The sequence below is a fragment of the Watersipora subatra genome, chromosome 4 (assembly GCF_963576615.1).
Source record: "Watersipora subatra chromosome 4, tzWatSuba1.1, whole genome shotgun sequence".
Classification (NCBI taxonomy): domain Eukaryota; kingdom Metazoa; phylum Bryozoa; class Gymnolaemata; order Cheilostomatida; family Watersiporidae; genus Watersipora; species Watersipora subatra.
Genome location: NC_088711.1, coordinates 22803690 through 22824845, shown reverse-complemented (window position 1 = coordinate 22824845; position 21156 = coordinate 22803690). Strand labels below are relative to the sequence as shown.

General features: G+C 45.0%; 28 non-coding genes across 28 annotated transcripts; 8 read left to right on the top strand and 20 right to left on the bottom strand.

Moving 5' to 3' along the window:
* Positions 1 to 592: 592 nt before the first annotated feature.
* Trnal-uag (transfer RNA leucine (anticodon UAG)) lies at positions 593 to 672 on the bottom strand. The gene has a single exon. It is a non-coding gene; the product is annotated as a tRNA-Leu (tRNA).
* A 372-nt stretch (positions 673 to 1044) lies between these two features.
* On the top strand, positions 1045 to 1116 carry Trnae-cuc (transfer RNA glutamic acid (anticodon CUC)). The gene has a single exon. It is a non-coding gene; the product is annotated as a tRNA-Glu (tRNA).
* Positions 1117 to 1354: 238 nt separating this feature from the next.
* Positions 1355 to 1436, bottom strand: Trnal-aag (transfer RNA leucine (anticodon AAG)). Its single transcript has one exon. It is a non-coding gene; the product is annotated as a tRNA-Leu (tRNA).
* A 1213-nt stretch (positions 1437 to 2649) lies between these two features.
* Trnal-uag (transfer RNA leucine (anticodon UAG)) lies at positions 2650 to 2729 on the bottom strand. The gene has a single exon. It is a non-coding gene; the product is annotated as a tRNA-Leu (tRNA).
* Positions 2730 to 3101: 372 nt separating this feature from the next.
* Trnae-cuc (transfer RNA glutamic acid (anticodon CUC)) lies at positions 3102 to 3173 on the top strand. Its single transcript has one exon. It is a non-coding gene; the product is annotated as a tRNA-Glu (tRNA).
* A 256-nt stretch (positions 3174 to 3429) lies between these two features.
* Trnal-aag (transfer RNA leucine (anticodon AAG)) lies at positions 3430 to 3511 on the bottom strand. Its single transcript has one exon. It is a non-coding gene; the product is annotated as a tRNA-Leu (tRNA).
* A 1198-nt stretch (positions 3512 to 4709) lies between these two features.
* Trnal-uag (transfer RNA leucine (anticodon UAG)) lies at positions 4710 to 4789 on the bottom strand. The gene has a single exon. It is a non-coding gene; the product is annotated as a tRNA-Leu (tRNA).
* A 700-nt stretch (positions 4790 to 5489) lies between these two features.
* Positions 5490 to 5571, bottom strand: Trnal-aag (transfer RNA leucine (anticodon AAG)). The gene has a single exon. It is a non-coding gene; the product is annotated as a tRNA-Leu (tRNA).
* Positions 5572 to 6769: 1198 nt separating this feature from the next.
* Trnal-uag (transfer RNA leucine (anticodon UAG)) lies at positions 6770 to 6849 on the bottom strand. The gene has a single exon. It is a non-coding gene; the product is annotated as a tRNA-Leu (tRNA).
* A 372-nt stretch (positions 6850 to 7221) lies between these two features.
* Trnae-cuc (transfer RNA glutamic acid (anticodon CUC)) lies at positions 7222 to 7293 on the top strand. The gene has a single exon. It is a non-coding gene; the product is annotated as a tRNA-Glu (tRNA).
* A 256-nt stretch (positions 7294 to 7549) lies between these two features.
* On the bottom strand, positions 7550 to 7631 carry Trnal-aag (transfer RNA leucine (anticodon AAG)). Its single transcript has one exon. It is a non-coding gene; the product is annotated as a tRNA-Leu (tRNA).
* A 1198-nt stretch (positions 7632 to 8829) lies between these two features.
* Positions 8830 to 8909, bottom strand: Trnal-uag (transfer RNA leucine (anticodon UAG)). The gene has a single exon. It is a non-coding gene; the product is annotated as a tRNA-Leu (tRNA).
* Positions 8910 to 9609: 700 nt separating this feature from the next.
* Positions 9610 to 9691, bottom strand: Trnal-aag (transfer RNA leucine (anticodon AAG)). The gene has a single exon. It is a non-coding gene; the product is annotated as a tRNA-Leu (tRNA).
* A 1198-nt stretch (positions 9692 to 10889) lies between these two features.
* Positions 10890 to 10969, bottom strand: Trnal-uag (transfer RNA leucine (anticodon UAG)). The gene has a single exon. It is a non-coding gene; the product is annotated as a tRNA-Leu (tRNA).
* A 372-nt stretch (positions 10970 to 11341) lies between these two features.
* Trnae-cuc (transfer RNA glutamic acid (anticodon CUC)) lies at positions 11342 to 11413 on the top strand. Its single transcript has one exon. It is a non-coding gene; the product is annotated as a tRNA-Glu (tRNA).
* A 256-nt stretch (positions 11414 to 11669) lies between these two features.
* Positions 11670 to 11751, bottom strand: Trnal-aag (transfer RNA leucine (anticodon AAG)). Its single transcript has one exon. It is a non-coding gene; the product is annotated as a tRNA-Leu (tRNA).
* A 1198-nt stretch (positions 11752 to 12949) lies between these two features.
* On the bottom strand, positions 12950 to 13029 carry Trnal-uag (transfer RNA leucine (anticodon UAG)). Its single transcript has one exon. It is a non-coding gene; the product is annotated as a tRNA-Leu (tRNA).
* A 372-nt stretch (positions 13030 to 13401) lies between these two features.
* Trnae-cuc (transfer RNA glutamic acid (anticodon CUC)) lies at positions 13402 to 13473 on the top strand. Its single transcript has one exon. It is a non-coding gene; the product is annotated as a tRNA-Glu (tRNA).
* Positions 13474 to 13729: 256 nt separating this feature from the next.
* Positions 13730 to 13811, bottom strand: Trnal-aag (transfer RNA leucine (anticodon AAG)). The gene has a single exon. It is a non-coding gene; the product is annotated as a tRNA-Leu (tRNA).
* A 1198-nt stretch (positions 13812 to 15009) lies between these two features.
* Trnal-uag (transfer RNA leucine (anticodon UAG)) lies at positions 15010 to 15089 on the bottom strand. Its single transcript has one exon. It is a non-coding gene; the product is annotated as a tRNA-Leu (tRNA).
* A 372-nt stretch (positions 15090 to 15461) lies between these two features.
* Trnae-cuc (transfer RNA glutamic acid (anticodon CUC)) lies at positions 15462 to 15533 on the top strand. Its single transcript has one exon. It is a non-coding gene; the product is annotated as a tRNA-Glu (tRNA).
* Positions 15534 to 15789: 256 nt separating this feature from the next.
* Positions 15790 to 15871, bottom strand: Trnal-aag (transfer RNA leucine (anticodon AAG)). The gene has a single exon. It is a non-coding gene; the product is annotated as a tRNA-Leu (tRNA).
* A 1198-nt stretch (positions 15872 to 17069) lies between these two features.
* Trnal-uag (transfer RNA leucine (anticodon UAG)) lies at positions 17070 to 17149 on the bottom strand. Its single transcript has one exon. It is a non-coding gene; the product is annotated as a tRNA-Leu (tRNA).
* Positions 17150 to 17521: 372 nt separating this feature from the next.
* On the top strand, positions 17522 to 17593 carry Trnae-cuc (transfer RNA glutamic acid (anticodon CUC)). The gene has a single exon. It is a non-coding gene; the product is annotated as a tRNA-Glu (tRNA).
* Positions 17594 to 17849: 256 nt separating this feature from the next.
* Trnal-aag (transfer RNA leucine (anticodon AAG)) lies at positions 17850 to 17931 on the bottom strand. The gene has a single exon. It is a non-coding gene; the product is annotated as a tRNA-Leu (tRNA).
* Positions 17932 to 19129: 1198 nt separating this feature from the next.
* Trnal-uag (transfer RNA leucine (anticodon UAG)) lies at positions 19130 to 19209 on the bottom strand. Its single transcript has one exon. It is a non-coding gene; the product is annotated as a tRNA-Leu (tRNA).
* Positions 19210 to 19581: 372 nt separating this feature from the next.
* Trnae-cuc (transfer RNA glutamic acid (anticodon CUC)) lies at positions 19582 to 19653 on the top strand. The gene has a single exon. It is a non-coding gene; the product is annotated as a tRNA-Glu (tRNA).
* A 256-nt stretch (positions 19654 to 19909) lies between these two features.
* Trnal-aag (transfer RNA leucine (anticodon AAG)) lies at positions 19910 to 19991 on the bottom strand. The gene has a single exon. It is a non-coding gene; the product is annotated as a tRNA-Leu (tRNA).
* Between the last annotated feature and the right edge of the window lie 1165 nt (positions 19992 to 21156).

Sequence of the window (21156 nt, the reverse complement as noted above, 5' to 3'; positions counted from 1 at the left end):
TGAAAATATGGCTTCCACGGAGCAATGCCATATGCGCTGGGCGGGTCGTCATCAGTTTTATATCAGGTGACCTAGTGGTTAGGATCCGGCGTTTTCACCGCCACGGTCGGAGTTCAATCCCCGTCTGGGAAGATGTGTTTCTTCCTGTGTCCTTTGTATTCTCCGCGCAATACATTTACCCGCTACAGTCTGTACGAGTTTTTAAAATATTTCGCTTCCGCAAAACGACAAATTTACAGTTGGTGTAAAACTTCATGACGAGAGTCCGAAAAGGCAGTAATTTTTTTGCGAACTAAACTACACTAGGAGACGCGACTGGGCATGCGCCAACGCTCGCTTTGTTGCTCCTCACGCTTACGATCAATAGAACGATTTCGTCATTGCATCGTATGTGATTTCATCAACGAGTTTTTTTCTTGGTTTCGCATCAAAAACTTCATTGCAACCGTCCGCGAGACGTCCTATCATCATTCGCATTGCACATTATCGCGAGTCTTAAATACGCGCTTCTCGCAACACTTCGCGCGTTGTTTGCGGGAAGAACTGACACCAAAAACGAGCGAGAATACTCCTCATTTCGCGATAAAACATTTGGCAGCAGTGGGATTCGAACCCACGCCCTTTCGGACTGGTGCCTAAAACCAGCGCCTTAGACCACTCGGCCATGCTACCCACGGTGATGCCAGAAAAATATGGATGCCGTATTGGCGAAACTTCGAATGGCTTGGTAATTGAGCAATTTTGTCAGATAAGAGTACAGCCTCATCAACCATCAATGGTTTTGCTGCGAGATTTTTTGAATCCCGAAGTGCTATGCTACTCGTATATTTGATCAATGCTAATTTAACAGAGTCAGCATTACGCCGCCGATTAAAGAAGGCATGGCCTAAGCGTTATCCTTATCTAATTATCATGGCAAGGACTATCCCATCGAGATGGTGATGAAAAGAGTCAAAATATTCCGGCATTCAATTACTAAGAAGTTATCATTTACGATAATTGCTCTGCTGCGTATTATCTCAGGTCATTTGCTATAGTCAGCCATCCCAGGTGGTCTAGTGGTTAGGATCCGGCGCTCTCACTGCTGTGGTCGGGGTTCGATTCCCCGTCTGGGAACTCTTCTCCTTTGTTTTACAAAATTTTATTGAGTGATAACATTATTTCTGTAAGTTTCAAGTCAAATAAACTATAGTTATAGTTGGTGCGACGAATATGTTTCAATCCGTGACTAAACGATATACACGTGAGGATTATTTTGACACCATCTTCATTTTTCATTCATCATCTTGTTTAACTTTACACCTTTCGCGTCATCTTGCTAAAACTTCTTCTAACATCGGCGAGTAAAAATAATTGGCAGCGGTGGGATTCGAACCCACGCCCCCGAAGGGACTGGTGCCTTAAACCAGCGCCTTAGACCGCTCGGCCACACTACCTCATACCATCAGCTGATGCGAGTTTTCAGGCGTGAGTAGATGCGTAATACTAGTTTTAGCCCGCTCAGCACCCTGACCATTGATGCTCAATTTTCGCGAAATGTTTTCACAATCATTGTAAATCGCCAAGTCGCATCAGTTTTCCGTCCTTAACAATTCGCGTAATGGCCTTGCCGTGTTCGTACTGCGACGCAGTGACCGCAACGATATCTTTGTCCACGGTTCAATCGAACTGCATTCAACACCAATACCTCAAGACGTACGTTCTCGCTATATTTCTAATCTTTATCGAGCGTCGGTGAACAGTGCCACTGAAAAGCGGATTCGGAAACAGCCTTTTGAGGCTGTAGGATGCGCTGCAAACAGCCAAGCTTCTACTTTCATAGCGTTTTGAAACTACATATTTTCTAATTATCGGTATACGACGGCGACCAAGATTCAAAACTTTCTCGAGCCCGCTTTTTATGTAACGGATCGGTGGAGCCATTACGGAAACAGCGAGAGAAAACTCGGGTGTCCTGGCGACGAGCACGATCGCTAATGTACGCGTATGTAAGCATGGAATGCTAATGCGTGACATAAGTTTTCGAACAGGTGAGGTTTTACATGAAAATATGGCTTCCACGGAGCAATGCCATATGCGCTGGGCGGGTCGTCATCAGTTTTATCACCAGCCTCCATATCAGGTGACCTAGTGGTTAGGATCCGGCGTTTTCACCGCCACGGTCGGAGTTCAATCCCCGTCTGGGAAGATGTGTTTCTTCCTGTGTCCTTTGTATTCTCCGCGCAATACATTTACCCGCTACAGTCTGTACGAGTTTTTAAAATATTTCGCTTCCGCAAAACGACAAATTTACAGTTGGTGTAAAACTTCATGACGAGAGTCCGAAAAGGCAGTAATTTTTTTGCGAACTAAACTACACTAGGAGACGCGACTGGGCATGCGCCAACGCTCGCTTTGTTGCTCCTCACGCTTACGATCAATAGAACGATTTCGTCATTGCATCGTATGTGATTTCATCAACGAGTTTTTTTTTTTGGTTTCGCATCAAAAACTTCATTGCAACCGTCCGCGAGACGTCCTATCATCATTCGCATTGCACATTATCGCGAGTCTTAAATACGCGCTTCTCGCAACACTTCGCGCGTTGTTTGCGGGAAGAACTGACACCAAAAACGAGCGAGAATACTCCTCATTTCGCGATAAAACATTTGGCAGCAGTGGGATTCGAACCCACGCCCTTTCGGACTGGTGCCTAAAACCAGCGCCTTAGACCACTCGGCCATGCTACCCACGGTGATGTCAGAAAAATATGGATGCCGTATTGGCGAAACTTCGAATGGCTTGGTAATTGAGCAATTTTGTCAGATAAGAGTACAGCCTCATCAACCATCAATGGTTTTGCTGCGAGATTTTTTGAATCCCGAAGTGCTATGCTACTCGTATATTTGATCAATGCTAATTTAACAGAGTCAGCATTACGCCGCCGATTAAAGAAGGCATGGCCTAAGCGTTATCCTTATCTAATTATCATGGCAAGGACTATCCCATCGAGATGGTGATGAAAAGAGTCAAAATATTCCGGCATTCAATTACTAAGAAGTTATCATTTATGATAATTGCTCTGCTGCGTATTATCTCTGGCCATTTGCCATAGTCAGCCATCCCAGGTGGTCTAGTGGTTAGGATCCGGTGCTCTCACCGCCGTGGTCGGGGTTCGATTCCCCGTCTGGGAACTCTTCTCCTTTGTTTTACAAAATTTTATTGAGTGATAACATTATTTCTGTAAGTTTCAAGTCAAATAAATTATAGTTATAGTTATAATTATAGTTATAGTTGGCGCGACGAATATGTTTCAATCCGTGACAAAACGATATACACGCGAGGATTATTTCGACACCATCTTCATTTTTCATTCATCATCTTGTTTAACTTTACACCTCTCGCGTCATCTTGTTAAAACTTCTTCTAACATCGGCGAGTAAAAATAATTGGCAGCGGTGGGATTCGAACCCACGCCCCCGAAGGGACTGGTGCCTTAAACCAGCGCCTTAGACCGCTCGGCCACACTACCTCATACCATCAGCTGATGCGAGTTTTCAGGCGTGAGTAGATGCGTAATACTAGTTTTAGCCCGCTCAGCACCCTGACAATTGATGCTCAATTTTCGCGAAATGTTTTCACAATCATTGTAAATCGCCAAGTCGCATCAGTTTTCCGTCCTTAACAATTCGCGTAATGGCCTTGCCGTGTTCGTACTGCGACGCAGTGACCGCAACGATATCTTTGTCCACGGTTCAATCGAACTGCATTCAACACCAATACCTCAAGACGTACGTTCTCGCTATATTTCTAATCTTTATCGAGCGTCGGTGAACAGTGCCACTGAAAAGCGGATTCGGAAACAGCCTTTTGAGGCTGTAGGATGCGCTGCAAACAGCCAAGCTTCAACTTTCATAGCGTTTTGAAACTACATATTTTCTAATTATCGGTATACGACGGCGACCAAGATTCAAAACTTTCTCGAGCCCGCTTTTTATGTAACGGATCGGTGGAGCCATTACGGAAACAGCGAGAGAAAACTCGGGTGTCCTGGCGACGAGCACGATCGCTAAGGTACGCGTATGTAAGCATGGAATGCTAATGCGTGACATAAGTTTTCGAACAGGCGAGGTTTTACATGAAAATATGGCTTCCACGGAGCAATGCCATATGCGCTGGGCGGGTCGTCATCAGTTTTATATCAGGCGACCTAGTGGTTAGGATCCGGCGTTTTCACCGCCACGGTCGGAGTTCAATCCCCGTCTGGGAAGATGTGTTTCTTCCTGTGTCTTTTGTATTCTCCGCGCAATACATTTACCCGCTACGGGCTGTACGAGTTTTTAAAATATTTCGCTTCCGCAAAACGACAAATTTACAGTTGGTGTAAAACTTCATGATGAGAGTCCGAAAAGGCAGTAATTTTTTGCGAACTAAACTACACTAGGAGACGCGACTGGGCATGCGCCAACGCTCGCTTTGTTGCTCCTCACGCTTACGATCAATAGAACGATTTCGTCATTGCATCGTATGTGATTTCATCAACGAGCTTTTTTCTTGGTTTCGTATCAAAACCTTCATTGCAACCGTCCGCGAGACGTCCTATCATCATTCGCATTGCACATTATCGCGAGTCTTAAATACGCGCTTCTCGCAACACTTCGCGCGTTGTTTGCGGGAAGAACTGACACCAAAAACGAGCGAGAATACTCCTCATTTCGCGATAAAACATTTGGCAGCAGTGGGATTCGAACCCACGCCCTTTCGGACTGGTGCCTAAAACCAGCGCCTTAGACCACTCGGCCATGCTACCCACGGTGATGCCAGAAAAATATGGATGCCGTATTGGCGAAACTTCGAATGGCTTGGTAATTGAGCAATTTTGTCAGATAAGAGTACAGCCTCATCAACCATCAATGGTTTTGCTGCGAGATTTTTTGAATCCCGAAGTGCTATGCTACTCGTATATTTGATCAATGCTAATTTAACAGAGTCAGCATTACGCCGCCGATTAAAGAAGGCATGGCCTAAGCGTTATCCTTATCTAATTATCATGGCAAGGACTATCCCATCGAGATGGTGATGAAAAGAGTCAAAATATTCCGGCATTCAATTACTAAGAAGTTATCATTTACGATAATTGCTCTGCTGCGTATTATCTCTGGTCATTTGCTATAGTCAGCCATCCCAGGTGGTCTAGTGGTTAGGATCCGGCGCTCTCACCGCCGTGGCCGACGTTCGATTCCCCGTCTGGGAACTCTTCTCCTTTGTTTTACAAAATTTTATTGAGTGATAACATTATTTCTGTAAGTTTCAAGTCAAATAAATTATAGTTATAGTTATAATTATAGTTATAGTTGGCGCGACGAATATGTTTCAATCCGTGACAAAACTATATACACGCGAGGATTATTTCGACACCATCTTCATTTTTCATTCATCATCTTGTTTAACTTTACACCTTTCGCGTCATCTTGCTAAAACTTCTTCTAACATCGGCGAGTAAAAATAATTGGCAGCGGTGGGATTCGAACCCACGCCCCCGAAGGGACTGGTGCCTTAAACCAGCGCCTTAGACCGCTCGACCACACTACCTCATACCATCAGCTGATGCGAGTTTTCAGGCGTGAGTAGATGCGTAATACTAGTTTTAGCCTCCTCAGCACCCTGACAATTGATGCTCAATTTTCGCGAAATGTTTTCACAATCATTGTAAATCGCCAAGTCGCATCAGTTTTCCGTCCTTAACAATTCGCGTAATGGCCTTGCCGTGTTCGTACTGCGACGCAGTGACCGCAACGATATCTTTGTCCACGGTTCAATCGAACTGAATTCAACACCAATACATCAAGACGTACGTTCTCGCTATATTTCTAATCTTTATCGAGCGTCGGTGAACAGTGCCACTGAAAAGCGGATTCGGAAACAGCCTTTTGAGGCTGTAGGATGCGCTACAAACAGCCAAGCTTCTACTTTCATAGCGTTTTGAAACTACATATTTTCTAATTATCGGTATACGACGGCGACCAAGATTCAAAACTTTCTCGAGCCCGCTTTTTATGTAACGGATCGGTGGAGCCATTACGGAAACAGCGAGAGAAAACTCGGGTGTCCTGGCGACGAGCACGATCGCTAAGGTACGCGTATGTAAGCATGGAATGCTAATGCGTGACATAAGTTTTCGAACAGGCGAGGTTTTACATGAAAATATGGCTTCCACGGAGCAATGCCATATGCGCTGGGCGGGTCGTCATCAGTTTTATATCAGGTGACCTAGTGGTTAGGATCCGGCGTTTTCACCGCCACGGTCGGAGTTCAATCCCCGTCTGGGAAGATGTGTTTCTTCCTGTGTCTTTTGTATTCTCCGCGCAATACATTTACCCGCTACGGGCTGTACGAGTTTTTAAAATATTTCGCTTCCGCAAAACGACAAATTTACAGTTGGTGTAAAACTTCATGACGAGAGTCCGAAAAGGCAGTAATTTTTTGCGAACTAAACTACACTAGGAGACGCGACTGGGCATGCGCCAACGCTCGCTTTGTTGCTCCTCACGCTTACGATCAATAGAACGATTTCGTCATTGCATCGTATGTGATTTCATCAACGAGCTTTTTTCTTGGTTTCGTATCAAAACCTTCATTGCAACCGTCCGCGAGACGTCCTATCATCATTCGCATTGCACATTATCGCGAGTCTTAAATACGCGCTTCTCGCAACACTTCGCGCGTTGTTTGCGGGAAGAACTGACACCAAAAACGAGCGAGAATACTCCTCATTTCGCGATAAAACATTTGGCAGCAGTGGGATTCGAACCCACGCCCTTTCGGACTGGTGCCTAAAACCAGCGCCTTAGACCACTCGGCCATGCTACCCACGGTGATGTCAGAAAAATATGGATGCCGTATTGGCGAAACTTCGAATGGCTTGGTAATTGAGCAATTTTGTCAGATAAGAGTACAGCCTCATCAACCATCAATGGTTTTGCTGCGAGATTTTTTGAATCCCGAAGTGCTATGCTACTCGTATATTTGATCAATGCTAATTTAACAGAGTCAGCATTACGCCGCCGATTAAAGAAGGCATGGCCTAAGCGTTATCCTTATCTAATTATCATGGCAAGGACTATCCCATCGAGATGGTGATGAAAAGAGTCAAAATATTCCGGCATTCAATTACTAAGAAGTTATCATTTATGATAATTGCTCTGCTGCGTATTATCTCTGGCCATTTGCCATAGTCAGCCATCCCAGGTGGTCTAGTGGTTAGGATCCGGTGCTCTCACCGCCGTGGTCGGGGTTCGATTCCCCGTCTGGGAACTCTTCTCCTTTGTTTTACAAAATTTTATTGAGTGATAACATTATTTCTGTAAGTTTCAAGTCAAATAAATTATAGTTATAGTTATAATTATAGTTATAGTTGGCGCGACGAATATGTTTCAATCCGTGACAAAACGATATACACGCGAGGATTATTTCGACACCATCTTCATTTTTCATTCATCATCTTGTTTAACTTTACACCTCTCGCGTCATCTTGTTAAAACTTCTTCTAACATCGGCGAGTAAAAATAATTGGCAGCGGTGGGATTCGAACCCACGCCCCCGAAGGGACTGGTGCCTTAAACCAGCGCCTTAGACCGCTCGGCCACACTACCTCATACCATCAGCTGATGCGAGTTTTCAGGCGTGAGTAGATGCGTAATACTAGTTTTAGCCCGCTCAGCACCCTGACAATTGATGCTCAATTTTCGCGAAATGTTTTCACAATCATTGTAAATCGCCAAGTCGCATCAGTTTTCCGTCCTTAACAATTCGCGTAATGGCCTTGCCGTGTTCGTACTGCGACGCAGTGACCGCAACGATATCTTTGTCCACGGTTCAATCGAACTGCATTCAACACCAATACCTCAAGACGTACGTTCTCGCTATATTTCTAATCTTTATCGAGCGTCGGTGAACAGTGCCACTGAAAAGCGGATTCGGAAACAGCCTTTTGAGGCTGTAGGATGCGCTGCAAACAGCCAAGCTTCAACTTTCATAGCGTTTTGAAACTACATATTTTCTAATTATCGGTATACGACGGCGACCAAGATTCAAAACTTTCTCGAGCCCGCTTTTTATGTAACGGATCGGTGGAGCCATTACGGAAACAGCGAGAGAAAACTCGGGTGTCCTGGCGACGAGCACGATCGCTAAGGTACGCGTATGTAAGCATGGAATGCTAATGCGTGACATAAGTTTTCGAACAGGCGAGGTTTTACATGAAAATATGGCTTCCACGGAGCAATGCCATATGCGCTGGGCGGGTCGTCATCAGTTTTATATCAGGCGACCTAGTGGTTAGGATCCGGCGTTTTCACCGCCACGGTCGGAGTTCAATCCCCGTCTGGGAAGATGTGTTTCTTCCTGTGTCTTTTGTATTCTCCGCGCAATACATTTACCCGCTACGGGCTGTACGAGTTTTTAAAATATTTCGCTTCCGCAAAACGACAAATTTACAGTTGGTGTAAAACTTCATGATGAGAGTCCGAAAAGGCAGTAATTTTTTGCGAACTAAACTACACTAGGAGACGCGACTGGGCATGCGCCAACGCTCGCTTTGTTGCTCCTCACGCTTACGATCAATAGAACGATTTCGTCATTGCATCGTATGTGATTTCATCAACGAGCTTTTTTCTTGGTTTCGTATCAAAACCTTCATTGCAACCGTCCGCGAGACGTCCTATCATCATTCGCATTGCACATTATCGCGAGTCTTAAATACGCGCTTCTCGCAACACTTCGCGCGTTGTTTGCGGGAAGAACTGACACCAAAAACGAGCGAGAATACTCCTCATTTCGCGATAAAACATTTGGCAGCAGTGGGATTCGAACCCACACTCTTTCGGACTGGTGCCTAAAACCAGCGCCTTAGACCACTCGGCCATGCTACCCACGGTGATGCCAGAAAAATATGGATGCCGTATTGGCGAAACTTCGAATGGCTTGGTAATTGAGCAATTTTGTCAGATAAGAGTACAGCCTCATCAACCATCAATGGTTTTGCTGCGAGATTTTTTGAATCCCGAAGTGCTATGCTACTCGTATATTTGATCAATGCTAATTTAACAGAGTCAGCATTACGCCGCCGATTAAAGAAGGCATGGCCTAAGCGTTATCCTTATCTAATTATCATGGCAAGGACTATCCCATCGAGATGGTGATGAAAAGAGTCAAAATATTCCGGCATTCAATTACTAAGAAGTTATCATTTACGATAATTGCTCTGCTGCGTATTATCTCTGGTCATTTGCTATAGTCAGCCATCCCAGGTGGTCTAGTGGTTAGGATCCGGCGCTCTCACCGCCGTGGCCGACGTTCGATTCCCCGTCTGGGAACTCTTCTCCTTTGTTTTACAAAATTTTATTGAGTGATAACATTATTTCTGTAAGTTTCAAGTCAAATAAATTATAGTTATAGTTATAATTATAGTTATAGTTGGCGCGACGAATATGTTTCAATCCGTGACAAAACTATATACACGCGAGGATTATTTCGACACCATCTTCATTTTTCATTCATCATCTTGTTTAACTTTACACCTTTCGCGTCATCTTGCTAAAACTTCTTCTAACATCGGCGAGTAAAAATAATTGGCAGCGGTGGGATTCGAACCCACGCCCCCGAAGGGACTGGTGCCTTAAACCAGCGCCTTAGACCGCTCGACCACACTACCTCATACCATCAGCTGATGCGAGTTTTCAGGCGTGAGTAGATGCGTAATACTAGTTTTAGCCTCCTCAGCACCCTGACAATTGATGCTCAATTTTCGCGAAATGTTTTCACAATCATTGTAAATCGCCAAGTCGCATCAGTTTTCCGTCCTTAACAATTCGCGTAATGGCCTTGCCGTGTTCGTACTGCGACGCAGTGACCGCAACGATATCTTTGTCCACGGTTCAATCGAACTGAATTCAACACCAATACATCAAGACGTACGTTCTCGCTATATTTCTAATCTTTATCGAGCGTCGGTGAACAGTGCCACTGAAAAGCGGATTCGGAAACAGCCTTTTGAGGCTGTAGGATGCGCTACAAACAGCCAAGCTTCTACTTTCATAGCGTTTTGAAACTACATATTTTCTAATTATCGGTATACGACGGCGACCAAGATTCAAAACTTTCTCGAGCCCGCTTTTTATGTAACGGATCGGTGGAGCCATTACGGAAACAGCGAGAGAAAACTCGGGTGTCCTGGCGACGAGCACGATCGCTAAGGTACGCGTATGTAAGCATGGAATGCTAATGCGTGACATAAGTTTTCGAACAGGCGAGGTTTTACATGAAAATATGGCTTCCACGGAGCAATGCCATATGCGCTGGGCGGGTCGTCATCAGTTTTATATCAGGTGACCTAGTGGTTAGGATCCGGCGTTTTCACCGCCACGGTCGGAGTTCAATCCCCGTCTGGGAAGATGTGTTTCTTCCTGTGTCTTTTGTATTCTCCGCGCAATACATTTACCCGCTACGGGCTGTACGAGTTTTTAAAATATTTCGCTTCCGCAAAACGACAAATTTACAGTTGGTGTAAAACTTCATGACGAGAGTCCGAAAAGGCAGTAATTTTTTGCGAACTAAACTACACTAGGAGACGCGACTGGGCATGCGCCAACGCTCGCTTTGTTGCTCCTCACGCTTACGATCAATAGAACGATTTCGTCATTGCATCGTATGTGATTTCATCAACGAGCTTTTTTCTTGGTTTCGTATCAAAACCTTCATTGCAACCGTCCGCGAGACGTCCTATCATCATTCGCATTGCACATTATCGCGAGTCTTAAATACGCGCTTCCCGCAACACTTCGCGCGTTGTTTGCGGGAAGAACTGACACCAAAAACGAGCGAGAATACTCCTCATTTCGCGATAAAACATTTGGCAGCAGTGGGATTCGAACCCACACCCTTTCGGACTGGTGCCTAAAACCAGCGCCTTAGACCACTCGGCCATGCTACCCACGGTGATGCCAGAAAAATATGGATGCCGTATTGGCGAAACTTCGAATGGCTTGGTAATTGAGCAATTTTGTCAGATAAGAGTACAGCCTCATCAACCATCAATGGTTTTGCTGCGAGATTTTTTGAATCCCGAAGTGCTATGCTACTCGTATATTTGATCAATGCTAATTTAACAGAGTCAGCATTACGCCGCCGATTAAAGAAGGCATGGCCTAAGCGTTATCCTTATCTAATTATCATGGCAAGGACTATCCCATCGAGATGGTGATGAAAAGAGTCAAAATATTCCGGCATTCAATTACTAAGAAGTTATCATTTACGATAATTGCTCTGCTGCGTATTATCTCTGGCCATTTGCCATAGTCAGCCATCCCAGGTGGTCTAGTGGTTAGGATCCGGCGCTCTCACCGCCGTGGCCGGGGTTCGATTCCCCGTCTGGGAACTCTTCTCCTTTGTTTTACAAAATTTTATTGAGTGATAACATTATTTCTGTAAGTTTCAAGTCAAATAAATTATAGTTATAGTTATAATTATAGTTATAGTTGGCGCGACGAATATGTTTCAATCCGTGACAAAACGATATACACGCGAGGATTATTTCGACACCATCTTCATTTTTCATTCATCATCTTGTTTAACTTTACACCTCTCGCGTCATCTTGCTAAAACTTCTTCTAACATCGGCGAGTAAAAATAATTGGCAGCGGTGGGATTCGAACCCACACCCCCGAAGGGACTGGTGCCTTAAACCAGCGCCTTAGACCGCTCGGCCACACTACCTCATACCATCAGCTGATGCGAGTTTTCAGGCGTGAGTAGATGCGTAATACTAGTTTTAGCCCGCTCAGCACCCTGACAATTGATGCTCAATTTTCGCGAAATGTTTTCACAATCATTGTAAATCGCCAAGTCGCATCAGTTTTCCGTCCTTAACAATTCGCGTAATGGCCTTGCCGTGTTCGTACTGCGACGCAGTGACCGCAACGATATCTTTGTCCACGGTTCAATCGAACTGCATTCAACACCAATACCTCAAGACGTACGTTCTCGCTATATTTCTAATCTTTATCGAGCGTCGGTGAACAGTACCACTGAAAAGCGGATTCGGAAACAGCCTTTTGAGGCTGTAGGATGCGCTACAAACAGCCAAGCTTCTACTTTCATAGCGTTTTGAAACTACATATTTTCTAATTATCGGTATACGACGGCGACCAAGATTCAAAACTTTCTCGAGCCCGCTTTTTATGTAACGGATCGGTGGAGCCATTACGGAAACAGCGAGAGAAAACTCGGGTGTCCTGGCGACGAGCACGATCGCTAAGGTACGCGTATGTAAGCATGGAATGCTAATGCGTGACATAAGTTTTCGAACAGGCGAGGTTTTACATGAAAATATGGCTTCCACGGAGCAATGCCATATGCGCTGGGCGGGTCGTCATCAGTTTTATATCAGGTGACCTAGTGGTTAGGATCCGGCGTTTTCACCGCCACGGTCGGAGTTCAATCCCCGTCTGGGAAGATGTGTTTCTTCCTGTGTCTTTTGTATTCTCCGCGCAATACATTTACCCGCTACGGGCTGTACGAGTTTTTAAAATATTTCGCTTCCGCAAAACGACAAATTTACAGTTGGTGTAAAACTTCATGACGAGAGTCCGAAAAGGCAGTAATTTTTTGCGAACTAAACTACACTAGGAGACGCGACTGGGCATGCGCCAACGCTCGCTTTGTTGCTCCTCACGCTTACGATCAATAGAACGATTTCGTCATTGCATCGTATGTGATTTCATCAACGAGCTTTTTTCTTGGTTTCGTATCAAAACCTTCATTGCAACCGTCCGCGAGACGTCCTATCATCATTCGCATTGCACATTATCGCGAGTCTTAAATACGCGCTTCCCGCAACACTTCGCGCGTTGTTTGCGGGAAGAACTGACACCAAAAACGAGCGAGAATACTCCTCATTTCGCGATAAAACATTTGGCAGCAGTGGGATTCGAACCCACACCCTTTCGGACTGGTGCCTAAAACCAGCGCCTTAGACCACTCGGCCATGCTACCCACGGTGATGCCAGAAAAATATGGATGCCGTATTGGCGAAACTTTGAATGGCTTGGTAATTGAGCAATTTTGTCAGATAAGAGTACAGCCTCATCAACCATCAATGGTTTTGCTGCGAGATTTTTTGAATCCCGAAGTGCTATGCTACTCGTATATTTGATCAATGCTAATTTAACAGAGTCAGCATTACGCCGCCGATTAAAGAAGGCATGGCCTAAGCGTTATCCTTATCTAATTATCATGGCAAGGACTATCCCATCGAGATGGTGATGAAAAGAGTCAAAATATTCCGGCATTCAATTACTAAGAAGTTATCATTTACGATAATTGCTCTGCTGCGTATTATCTCTGGCCATTTGCCATAGTCAGCCATCCCAGGTGGTCTAGTGGTTAGGATCCGGCGCTCTCACCGCCGTGGCCGGGGTTCGATTCCCCGTCTGGGAACTCTTCTCCTTTGTTTTACAAAATTTTATTGAGTGATAACATTATTTCTGTAAGTTTCAAGTCAAATAAATTATAGTTATAGTTATAATTATAGTTATAGTTGGCGCGACGAATATGTTTCAATCCGTGACAAAACGATATACACGCGAGGATTATTTCGACACCATCTTCATTTTTCATTCATCATCTTGTTTAACTTTACACCTCTCGCGTCATCTTGCTAAAACTTCTTCTAACATCGGCGAGTAAAAATAATTGGCAGCGGTGGGATTCGAACCCACGCCCCCGAAGGGACTGGTGCCTTAAACCAGCGCCTTAGACCGCTCGGCCACACTACCTCATACCATCAGCTGATGCGAGTTTTCAGGCGTGAGTAGATGCGTAATACTAGTTTTAGCCCGCTCAGCACCCTGACAATTGATGCTCAATTTTCGCGAAATGTTTTCACAATCATTGTAAATCGCCAAGCCGCATCAGTTTTCCGTCCTTAACAATTCGCGTAATGGCCTTGCCGTGTTCGTACTGCGACGCAGTGACCGCAACGATATCTTTGTCCACGGTTCAATCGAACTGCATTCAACACCAATACCTCAAGACGTACGTTCTCGCTATATTTCTAATCTTTATCGAGCGTCGGTGAACAGTACCACTGAAAAGCGGATTCGGAAACAGCCTTTTGAGGCTGTAGGATGCGCTACAAACAGCCAAGCTTCTACTTTCATAGCGTTTTGAAACTACATATTTTCTAATTATCGGTATACGACGGCGACCAAGATTCAAAACTTTCTCGAGCCCGCTTTTTATGTAACGGATCGGTGGAGCCATTACGGAAACAGCGAGAGAAAACTCGGGTGTCCTGGCGACGAGCACGATCGCTAAGGTACGCGTATGTAAGCATGGAATGCTAATGCGTGACATAAGTTTTCGAACAGGCGAGGTTTTACATGAAAATATGGCTTCCACGGAGCAATGCCATATGCGCTGGGCGGGTCGTCATCAGTTTTATATCAGGTGACCTAGTGGTTAGGATCCGGCGTTTTCACCGCCACGGTCGGAGTTCAATCCCCGTCTGGGAAGATGTGTTTCTTCCTGTGTCTTTTGTATTCTCCGCGCAATACATTTACCCGCTACGGGCTGTACGAGTTTTTAAAATATTTCGCTTCCGCAAAACGACAAATTTACAGTTGGTGTAAAACTTCATGACGAGAGTCCGAAAAGGCAGTAATTTTTTGCGAACTAAACTACACTAGGAGACGCGACTGGGCATGCGCCAACGCTCGCTTTGTTGCTCCTCACGCTTACGATCAATAGAACGATTTCGTCATTGCATCGTATGTGATTTCATCAACGAGCTTTTTTCTTGGTTTCGTATCAAAACCTTCATTGCAACCGTCCGCGAGACGTCCTATCATCATTCGCATTGCACATTATCGCGAGTCTTAAATACGCGCTTCCCGCAACACTTCGCGCGTTGTTTGCGGGAAGAACTGACACCAAAAACGAGCGAGAATACTCCTCATTTCGCGATAAAACATTTGGCAGCAGTGGGATTCGAACCCACGCCCTTTCGGACTGGTGCCTAAAACCAGCGCCTTAGACCACTCGGCCATGCTACCCACGGTGATGCCAGAAAAATATGGATGCCGTATTGGCGAAACTTCGAATGGCTTGGTAATTGAGCAATTTTGTCAGATAAGAGTACAGCCTCATCAACCATCAATGGTTTTGCTGCGAGATTTTTTGAATCCCGAAGTGCTATGCTACTCGTATATTTGATCAATGCTAATTTAACAGAGTCAGCATTACGCCGCCGATTAAAGAAGGCATGGCCTAAGCGTTATCCTTATCTAATTATCATGGCAAGGACTATCCCATCGAGATGGTGATGAAAAGAGTCAAAATATTCCGGCATTCAATTACTAAGAAGTTATCATTTACGATAATTGCTCTGCTGCGTATTATCTCTGGCCATTTGCCATAGTCAGCCATCCCAGGTGGTCTAGTGGTTAGGATCCGGCGCTCTCACCGCCGTGGCCGGGGTTCGATTCCCCGTCTGGGAACTCTTCTCCTTTGTTTTACAAAATTTTATTGAGTGATAACATTATTTCTGTAAGTTTCAAGTCAAATAAATTATAGTTATAGTTATAATTATAGTTATAGTTGGCGCGACGAATATGTTTCAATCCGTGACAAAACGATATACACGCGAGGATTATTTCGACACCATCTTCATTTTTCATTCATCATCTTGTTTAACTTTACACCTCTCGCGTCATCTTGCTAAAACTTCTTCTAACATCGGCGAGTAAAAATAATTGGCAGCGGTGGGATTCGAACCCACGCCCCCGAAGGGACTGGTGCCTTAAACCAGCGCCTTAGACCGCTCGGCCACACTACCTCATACCATCAGCTGATGCGAGTTTTCAGGCGTGAGTAGATGCGTAATACTAGTTTTAGCCCGCTCAGCACCCTGACAATTGATGCTCAATTTTCGCGAAATGTTTTCACAATCATTGTAAATCGCCAAGCCGCATCAGTTTTCCGTCCTTAACAATTCGCGTAATGGCCTTGCCGTGTTCGTACTGCGACGCAGTGACCGCAACGATATCTTTGTCCACGGTTCAATCGAACTGCATTCAACACCAATACCTCAAGACGTACGTTCTCGCTATATTTCTAATCTTTATCGAGCGTCGGTGAACAGTACCACTGAAAAGCGGATTCGGAAACAGCCTTTTGAGGCTGTAGGATGCGCTACAAACAGCCAAGCTTCTACTTTCATAGCGTTTTGAAACTACATATTTTCTAATTATCGGTATACGACGGCGACCAAGATTCAAAACTTTCTCGAGCCCGCTTTTTATGTAACGGATCGGTGGAGCCATTACGGAAACAGCGAGAGAAAACTCGGGTGTCCTGGCGACGAGCACGATCGCTAAGGTACGCGTATGTAAGCATGGAATGCTAATGCGTGACATAAGTTTTCGAACAGGCGAGGTTTTACATGAAAATATGGCTTCCACGGAGCAATGCCATATGCGCTGGGCGGGTCGTCATCAGTTTTATATCAGGTGACCTAGTGGTTAGGATCCGGCGTTTTCACCGCCACGGTCGGAGTTCAATCCCCGTCTGGGAAGATGTGTTTCTTCCTGTGTCTTTTGTATTCTCCGCGCAATACATTTACCCGCTACGGGCTGTACGAGTTTTTAAAATATTTCGCTTCCGCAAAACGACAAATTTACAGTTGGTGTAAAACTTCATGACGAGAGTCCGAAAAGGCAGTAATTTTTAGCGAACTAAACTACACTAGGAGACGCGACTGGGCATGCGCCAACGCTCGCTTTGTTGCTCCTCACGCTTACGATCAATAGAACGATTTCGTCATTGCATCGTATGTGATTTCATCAACGAGCTTTTTTCTTGGTTTCGTATCAAAACCTTCATTGCAACCGTCCGCGAGACGTCCTATCATCATTCGCATTGCACATTATCGCGAGTCTTAAATACGCGCTTCCCGCAACACTTCGCGCGTTGTTTGCGGGAAGAACTGACACCAAAAACGAGCGAGAATACTCCTCATTTCGCGATAAAACATTTGGCAGCAGTGGGATTCGAACCCACGCCCTTTCGGACTGGTGCCTAAAACCAGCGCCTTAGACCACTCGGCCATGCTACCCACGGTGATGCCAGAAAAATATGGATGCCGTATTGGCGAAACTTCGAATGGCTTGGTAATTGAGCAATTTTGTCAGATAAGAGTACAGCCTCATCAACCATCAATGGTTTTGCTGCGAGATTTTTTGAATCCCGAAGTGCTATGCTACTCGTATATTTGATCAATGCTAATTTAACAGAGTCAGCATTACGCCGCCGATTAAAGAAGGCATGGCCTAAGCGTTATCCTTATCTAATTATCATGGCAAGGACTATCCCATCGAGATGGTGATGAAAAGAGTCAAAATATTCCGGCATTCAATTACTAAGAAGTTATCATTTACGATAATTGCTCTGCTGCGTATTATCTCTGGCCATTTGCCATAGTCAGCCATCCCAGGTGGTCTAGTGGTTAGGATCCGGTGCTCTCACCGCCGTGGCCGGGGTTCGATTCCCCGTCTGGGAACTCTTCTCCTTTGTTTTACAAAATTTTATTGAGTGATAACATTATTTCTGTAAGTTTCAAGTCAAATAAATTATAGTTATAGTTATAATTATAGTTATAGTTGGCGCGACGAATATGTTTCAATCCGTGACAAAACGATATACACGCGAGGATTATTTCGACACCATCTTCATTTTTCATTCATCATCTTGTTTAACTTTACACCTTTCGCGTCATCTTGCTAAAACTTCTTCTAACATCGGCGAGTAAAAATAATTGGCAGCGGTGGGATTCGAACCCACGCCCCCGAAGGGACTGGTGCCTTAAACCAGCGCCTTAGACCGCTCGGCCACACTACCTCATACCATCAGCTGATGCGAGTTTTCAGGCGTGAGTAGATGCGTAATACTAGTTTTAGCCCGCTCAGCACCCTGACAATTGATGCTCAATTTTCGCGAAACGTTTTCACAATCATTGTAAATCGCCAAGTCGCATCAGTTTTCCGTCCTTAACAATTCGCGTAATGGCCTTGCCGTGTTCGTACTGCGACGCAGTGACCGCAACGATATCTTTGTCCACGGTTCAATCGAACTGCATTCAACACCAATACCTCAAGACGTACGTTCTCGCTATATTTCTAATCTTTATCGAGCGTCGGTGAACAGTGCCACTGAAAAGCGGATTCGGAAACAGCCTTTTGAGGCTGTAGGATGCGCTACAAACAGCCAAGCTTCTACTTTCATAGCGTTTTGAAACTACATATTTTCTAATTATCGGTATACGACGGCGACCAAGATTCAAAACTTTCTCGAGCCCGCTTTTTATGTAACGGATCGGTGGAGCCATTACGGAAACAGCGAGAGAAAACTCGGGTGTCCTGGCGACGAGCACGATCGCTAAGGTACGCGTATGTAAGCATGGAATGCTAATGCGTGACATAAGTTTTCGAACAGGCGAGGTTTTACATGAAAATATGGCTTCCACGGAGCAATGCCATATGCGCTGGGCGGGTCGTCATCAGTTTTATATCAGGTGACCTAGTGGTTAGGATCCGGCGTTTTCACCGCCACGGTCGGAGTTCAATCCCCGTCTGGGAAGATGTGTTTCTTCCTGTGTCTTTTGTATTCTCCGCGCAATACATTTACCCGCTACGGGCTGTACGAGTTTTTAAAATATTTCGCTTCCGCAAAACGACAAATTTACAGTTTGTGTAAAACTTCATGACGAGAGTCCGAAAAGGCAGTAATTTTTTGCGAACTAAACTACACTAGGAGACGCGACTGGGCATGCGCCAACGCTCGCTTTGTTGCTCCTCACGCTTACGATCAATAGAACGATTTCGTCATTGCATCGTATGTGATTTCATCAACGAGTTTTTTTCTTGGTTTCGTATCAAAACCTTCATTGCAACCGTCCGCGAGACGTCCTATCATCATTCGCATTGCACATTATCGCGAGTCTTAAATACGCGCTTCCCGCAACACTTCGCGCGTTGTTTGCGGGAAGAACTGACACCAAAAACGAGCGAGAATACTCCTCATTTCGCGATAAAACATTTGGCAGCAGTGGGATTCGAACCCACGCCCTTTCGGACTGGTGCCTAAAACCAGCGCCTTAGACCACTCGGCCATGCTACCCACGGTGATGCCAGAAAAATATGGATGCCGTATTGGCGAAACTTCGAATGGCTTGGTAATTGAGCAATTTTGTCAGATAAGAGTACAGCCTCATCAACCATCAATGGTTTTGCTGCGAGATTTTTTGAATCCCGAAGTGCTATGCTACTCGTATATTTGATCAATGCTAATTTAACAGAGTCAGCATTACGCCGCCGATTAAAGAAGGCATGGCCTAAGCGTTATCCTTATCTAATTATCATGGCAAGGACTATCCCATCGAGATGGTGATGAAAAGAGTCAAAATATTCCGGCATTCAATTACTAAGAAGTTATCATTTACGATAATTGCTCTGCTGCGTATTATCTCTGGCCATTTGCCATAGTCAGCCATCCCAGGTGGTCTAGTGGTTAGGATCCGGCGCTCTCACCGCCGTGGCCGGGGTTCGATTCCCCGTCTGGGAACTCTTCTCCTTTGTTTTACAAAATTTTATTGAGTGATAACATTATTTCTGTAAGTTTCAAGTCAAATAAATTATAGTTATAGTTATAATTATAGTTATAGTTGGCGCGACGAATATGTTTCAATCCGTGACAAAACGATATACACGCGAGGATTATTTCGACACCATCTTCATTTTTCATTCATCATCTTGTTTAACTTTACACCTCTCGCGTCATCTTGCTAAAACTTCTTCTAACATCGGCGAGTAAAAATAATTGGCAGCGGTGGGATTCGAACCCACACCCCCGAAGGGACTGGTGCCTTAAACCAGCGCCTTAGACCGCTCGGCCACACTACCTCATACCATCAGCTGATGCGAGTTTTCAGGCGTGAGTAGATGCGTAATACTAGTTTTAGCCCGCTCAGCACCCTGACAATTGATGCTCAATTTTCGCGAAATGTTTTCACAATCATTGTAAATCGCCAAGTCGCATCAGTTTTCCGTCCTTAACAATTCGCGTAATGGCCTTGCCGTGTTCGTACTGCGACGCAGTGACCGCAACGATATCTTTGTCCACGGTTCAATCGAACTGCATTCAACACCAATACCTCAAGACGTACGTTCTCGCTATATTTCTAATCTTTATCGAGCGTCGGTGAACAGTACCACTGAAAAGCGGATTCGGAAACAGCCTTTTGAGGCTGTAGGATGCGCTACAAACAGCCAAGCTTCTACTTTCATAGCGTTTTGAAACTACATATTTTCTAATTATCGGTATACGACGGCGACCAAGATTCAAAACTTTCTCGAGCCCGCTTTTTATGTAACGGATCGGTGGAGCCATTACGGAAACAGCGAGAGAAAACTCGGGTGTCCTGGCGACGAGCACGATCGCTAAGGTACGCGTATGTAAGCATGGAATGCTAATGCGTGACATAAGTTTTCGAACAGGCGAGGTTTTACATGAAAATATGGCTTCCACGGAGCAATGCCATATGCGCTGGGCGGGTCGTCATCAGTTTTATATCAGGTGACCTAGTGGTTAGGATCCGGCGTTTTCACCGCCACGGTCGGAGTTCAATCCCCGTCTGGGAAGATGTGTTTCTTCCTGTGTCTTTTGTATTCTCCGCGCAATACATTTACCCGCTACGGGCTGTACGAGTTTTTAAAATATTTCGCTTCCGCAAAACGACAAATTTACAGTTGGTGTAAAACTTCATGACGAGAGTCCGAAAAGGCAGTAATTTTTTGCGAACTAAACTACACTAGGAGACGCGACTGGGCATGCGCCAACGCTCGCTTTGTTGCTCCTCACGCTTACGATCAATAGAACGATTTCGTCATTGCATCGTATGTGATTTCATCAACGAGCTTTTTTCTTGGTTTCGTATCAAAACCTTCATTGCAACCGTCCGCGAGACGTCCTATCATCATTCGCATTGCACATTATCGCGAGTCTTAAATACGCGCTTCCCGCAACACTTCGCGCGTTGTTTGCGGGAAGAACTGACACCAAAAACGA